Source organism: Octodon degus, unplaced genomic scaffold, assembly GCF_000260255.1.
Source record: "Octodon degus isolate 3935 unplaced genomic scaffold, OctDeg1.0 scaffold00116, whole genome shotgun sequence".
NCBI lineage: Eukaryota > Metazoa > Chordata > Mammalia > Rodentia > Octodontidae > Octodon > Octodon degus.
In genome coordinates this window covers 1261293-1267295 of record NW_004524692.1, presented here as the reverse complement: position 1 = coordinate 1267295, position 6003 = coordinate 1261293, and positions in this window count along the sequence as shown.

The window sequence follows — 6003 nt, the reverse complement described above, 5'->3', positions numbered from 1 at the left end:
CCTGGCCCCCACAGTACAGTTTTTAAGCCACAGTCTCTCAGCTTCCACCCTCTGTCTTATACTCAGCTGGCGTTCTGGGAACCCTAGCTCTGCGTCACTCCTTGGCGCACCCTGCTAGGCTAGCATGGAGGATGGAGGGATTTCCTTCTTTCCAGAAGTCTCCCTCTTGGACCTCCCTCCATCCTCCACATGCTGCTTGGGAGGACACCCAGCGCTGCTCCCAACCCAGCCATGTGCACCGCCCCTCCCTCGGGCAGCTGGCTGAGCTGCAACGTCAAGGGCGCTCCTGCCAGCCAGCTGCACCACCTGCAGAGGCCTGGCTCCTCGGAATTCTAAGCTTCATGCCTTTGCTTCCCAGCCCTGTGGTGCTAGGGCCTTTTGCAGTGGATACACTGATGAGAAGCTAATTGCATCAGCTCCCCATTACTGCAGTAAGAATCTGAGAAAAATCAAAGAGCAAGGCTTGATTTTGTAGGCTTCAGCCTATGACTGATGGGCCTGTTGCATGCAGCCTCTGAGTATGGGATCATGCATCATGGTAAGAGCAATGGTAGGACAAAACTATTCACCTCATGGCCAAGGGGGGAAAAAAAAAAAAAAAACAGAAGAGAAAGGGACTGGGGTCCCCCAACCTCCTCTAGGTCCTTCCTTCAATCACCCAGGGACCTTGTACTAAGTCTCATCACTCAGTTTCCCCACCTCCTGACCAAACCAAGCTAGGGACCAAGGCTTACACGCACCCACCTTTGGGGGCCATTCCAGCCCAAACTATAGCGCTAATGCTTTCTTCTGCCTTTTTGGCAGCCAATTACATAGTGTTATGCCTCACTAACTATTCTTGATGCTAAATTCTTTCTGCTCAAGTAACTGGGAGGCCTTGTTTCCTAGACTCTGACCGACAGATTGTGAATCCCAGCTCCTCAGAAGCTCACCTGAGGCATTAACCTTACACACGCCCACTGCACATCGGTGTGAGAAGCACCAGGGTTGAAGTTGACGAAGAGACCCCTGAGGACCTCAGATCTCCTACTCTTGACCCTTCCACCCTGACCTATGACCCAAGCCAGCTTCAAGAGTGCATGTCTTGGGATGGTGAAGAATGCCCAGTCGGGTGGACACACCCCCTCTCTAATGTAGGAGTCCCTCCCACTCTCACCTGGCCCACCAACACCCCCTTCCAGACAAAGGCCACAGTTTGTCGGGACAGAGTCGGGCTCTCAGACAGCTTCTTGAAATCGTTTGTGGTCTGTAGACCTCCTCCAACATGATTCCTTCTAGGCAGCACCATGCCTGGGACAGAGAAAGTTGCCACCAGACTCACAGGAAAGTGGGCCTGGGACTTAGCTCTAACCACCTGATGGGCAGTGCCAGCGGGGCCGTGGACAGGGGAGGGAAGGACAGGCTGAGAGGCCGGAGCTCTAGGAGCAGTGGAGGCTCTGTGTGTTACCTTTCGCAGCCCTGCGGCTTCCCCACAGCCAAAGCCCTGTCTGCCGGTGCCACCCAGATGGCAAACCAGGCTGGTTCTAACATTCTCTAAGCACGACCTCCCCAACCGTCTTCCTACGGAGGCACAGTCTTGAAGGATTTTGCTGAAACTCCTTTCAATGAAGACTGTGCCCTTCCTTTCCCAGAATGCCACTGACTAAACCTGCAGCAACACCCGGACATTGCTGTGAACTCGAGCGCACCCTGGTGGCATACAACCGCAAAAGCATGAGGGTCCCTGTCCCCTATTCCCCACCCCTACCCCAACGCCCCAGGAGTCTGTACAGAGGCTTTGAATTTGGGGGCTGTTTTGCGCCCATCGTTTTCTCCTCTGTGCACACTCCTATGGAGTTAAATGAATCGCATCACCATGGCATGTCTCTTATTTATTCCTGATTTTTCCAGTCACTTCTTTCTGCGCGTCTTGGTCTGCGGGACCCCCACATTGGTCCTCTTGCTATTTTAAAGCTACCTACTTCTCCCAGCCTGGCTGTGGCTCCCCACTTTCCAAGTGACTCCTGAAGTGACTATACCTCCTGGGGAGATTCTTTGTCAACCCCCAGGCTTCCTTGTTTTAAAAGCCTGGGGCAACAGGCCACAGAAAATCCAAGGAGCTGACCACTGCAGGCTGGGTCTGCAGCTGTCCTCGGCCTTCCGGGTCCCTGGCTCAGAATCACAGCTGGCCCCCTGTGCATCCCTCGGAGGCCTGGACCTTAGCTCTAAGTGTGAGCGGGGCAACCACCACCCACCTGGCTGACTCAGGTACCATCTCTGTTTCAAGAATTCACTGCATTTCCTAGCAAACAGTAGCAATTCAAGTTCTTCCTTTTATTTGATCCCTTTAACTGTTGAGGGGATGAACTAGCCCTGTGGCACTGTTTCATTGTTGTCATGGAACACGCTGCAAGGAGGGGGTCAGAGGCCAGGCCAAGAGGGGTAAGCAGGGCTGAGAGGCAGGATTTACTGTAGGGCTCCCCCTATTCCCACATGTCTGTTGCATGATCAGCTGACCAAGTCTGGGTATAGAACAAATGCCTTCCCTGTCTACCTGCACAGGGGCCATGTTTAGGGTGACAAGTGTGCGACCTAAATGCCAAACTCCACCCTTTACCTTTCTTCCTTTTTCTGTTCCTCTTTCCCTCACCCTTGCTCAGCACAGCTCAGATCGCTGTTCCACAGTAAACACCAAACAGGTACTTTACACCCACTGAGTTTGACAAACAGAGTAGAACTTTCTCATCAATCTCAGTCTATTTCAAAGGTAGGAACCTCAAAACTTAAACATGTGATTCATCCTCATCCAAAACATTTGTTCATTGTGGTATTCTGAATATGGGCAGCTTGTCATGACATGCCATTTACTGCTAAGATGTCTCTTGGGTAGATGGATGTTCAAGAAGAAGGCGGTGGTAAAGGAAAGCAAGAGACAGGAAAAGGAATATTGTGGGACTGTCCTGCTTCAAGGTTGTATATGGTGAGATTTTTGGACTTATGTGCAAACATGAGAAGCATAGAATTCTTTATCCTATTTTTTAAAATATAATCTAATTTTTAAATTTTTTTTTATCATATTCTGTAGGGACTTAAAGTTCAACATATCAATACTTGATGAAAAATACCTGTTCCTTATTATGCCTAAGATGTTTGAAATGCAGTGAGATAGTGAGGTTAAGATTCATAGCCCAAATCGTTTGATAATAGCAATAAGCTTTTCTTCTGGATGGTTAACAACCTAAGTTTGCAGACCAAAATTAGAGAAAAAGGAAGGATACAAGGAAAGCCAACATTTTGGCCCTAGCCTTCTAAGGTCCATTAAGACTCAGGACATATGAGAACTTGTACTGTAACGTCATGTACCTCGGTAGTGTCCCAAATTTTCTGATCAAGAAGATTATGGGGCCAAAGAGGAAAGTGATCGATGACATAGAGTGGGCCTAAGGAGAGTCACATGGGGAGAAGATACTCTCTCAGGCTTTCACAGAGAGCACATTGGCCAAGCATTGGCTGTGACTCATCCACATGGCTGCACTGATAAAGGTTCTACAATCTGAGGTACAGGATCTCAGGACAAATCCTGAGGGCATTTCACTGACCTTCTCAGACCAAAAAGCTACAACTCTTGTTGCATAGGTCCTGCTTTACCTTGGTCTTAACCATCCAGCAGAAAAGTATGAAGACGAAATCATAAGAAATAAAGCCATGCTGTTAAGTTGAGCTGTGGGGGACTCAGGTCAATAATTTCTGACATTGCCAGTTAAACAGAAGACCCAATGCTATTATGGGCTACTGGACTCTTTTAGAATATTTTGCTGAGTTTACACACCATAATATTCAATAACGGAACTTAGAAAAAATGGGGTATACAGATGAATGTCCATTTTGTATCTGTGTATTCAAAGTGGTTGGGATAGATATATAGTTACATTCTGTTAATGAATAGAATGATTTGTTCTAATGGTGTTTGTAAATAGGATCACAAGTCCGCATCTTGTACAGCAATTAACCACTAAGAAGAACATATGCAGTGTATTATTTGTTGAAAAATAAAAAAATAAATAAAAAATAAAAAAATAAAAAAACATTTGTTATTCAAAAATATCCACTCCAAATCAGCTTAATTATGCCTGCTAAATATCTCAAGACCCCGCCTTCCCCATGCTTAAACATTTGGAAATCTTCCTTCCTTCATCATGGTTTTGAACATGGCCCCTGTGCAGGGCCTTTGCACTTACTCCCTTACTGCCTCTCTTTCTCTTCCCCTGGATATCTTCATGCTCTGTGCCTTTACTTCTTTGGTCTTGTTCATTTATTACCTCATCAGACGTGACCATGAGTTGTGATTTTCAATGTGACTAGATTAAGACAGACCTAGTGTGATGTGAATGTGGACTCATGACCTTGGAGATAGTAACTGGTCTCTGGCCCCTTCCGCTCTGGCTCTGGTCCCCCACTCTGCTTCTGGCTGCAGCAAACAGTGCAGCTTCCTCTACCACACCCTTCCACCATGAGGTGCCTGCCTTGGAGCCAATTGCCATGAACTGACTCTCTTAGAACCATGAGCCAAATTAACCCTCTCCTCTTTTAAGTTGTGAGTGTTGGATATTCTATTCCAGGTGTCCCTGGTCCTCCCTAGCTAAGCCCACACCCTTTACATCCATCCTGACTCTGTGACTTCTCCCCCAGTGCCTTCTACATAGCTCACCTGCTTAAGAGTTGGTCTTGTGTTTTCTCTACTGGAAGACAAGGCTCAGAAGAGAGGAGATTGTTACACTTGTCATTCTTTCCATGATGCCCATGGTGCCTCATCAGTAAATGCATACTTTGTGAGTGAGTGAAAGAAGGGGTTGATCAACAAATGAAGAATTCTGAAGGGAGCAAGAGCAGACATCCACCTGCTCGCTGCATGGCATGATTTGCCACAGAGATGAGTTGCAGAAAGCATGTGCCCTTAGTGTTTCCTTTTATAGGTTCTGAGGACACTGAGAAGCTGAGAATGTAGTCATGAATAGGGGACAACAGGGAACAAGAAACAAAATCATGAACAGCGATGACCACAGAGGTAGATTGTGAACAGGGTCTTCCCACACACCATTACTGCATACTTGAACAAAGTTCATAGCAACTTCATTGTAAATATAAATATTGTTATGGCCTTTCACCTATGTAAACAAATATGGACAGTATATGCAAACATACAAAAAAACGTATGAAATAGGACAGAGGAATAATAGGGGAAAAGGCAAAAGTAAATGACTGGAAAATATAGATTATTAAAATTTTTAAAGGCATACACTTTCATTACTTTCAAATTCAGGGTTCCTCTTTTTATGCAGCACCCAGACACTCAATATCTCAATTCAATTTAATTCAATGCAACTGCCAAGAAAAGCCACAAACCCAGAAGCAATCAAAGAGTCCTTCAGGCATCAGCAGCAATGAAAATAGCGAAAACATTGCCAAAAGCAGGAAATTTGCTGAGATTCAGTTATTTTGCTCACTCCTCCACACAAAAATTGCTACTCTTATTGACCATTGATGCTTTCAGAAATGAAACCACCAGAACAAGAGCAAAGACAATCAGCATATTAAGAGCAACAAAATTAGCAACTCATATTTATTGAGTACTTGCTACATGAGAAACCTACTTCAATTGCTTCATAAATATTACTCTCAACATCAACACAAAAACCACTTCATGTTTTAATTTTAAAGATGCAGACAGTGATGCCCAGAGAAATAGCAATGAAGAGAAGACAACACAGAACAAAGAGACAGACAGTTATGGCCACAGAAGTAGTCAGTGGCACTTCAGACTTGAAATAGGCTGTCAATCAAAAGAAGTGATGGTAGAGAATTGAGGTAACCAGCAGAAAAAAAGGAAATTAAATACAGAGAGCTCAAGGCAGGAGCTTTTGGTGTAGAACTGCTAACTCAGCACAATTTGTCCTCGCTAAATCTCGAAAACAACCCAGATGCCCATCTACTGAGGAATGGATAAAGAAGATGTGGTATTTTTAT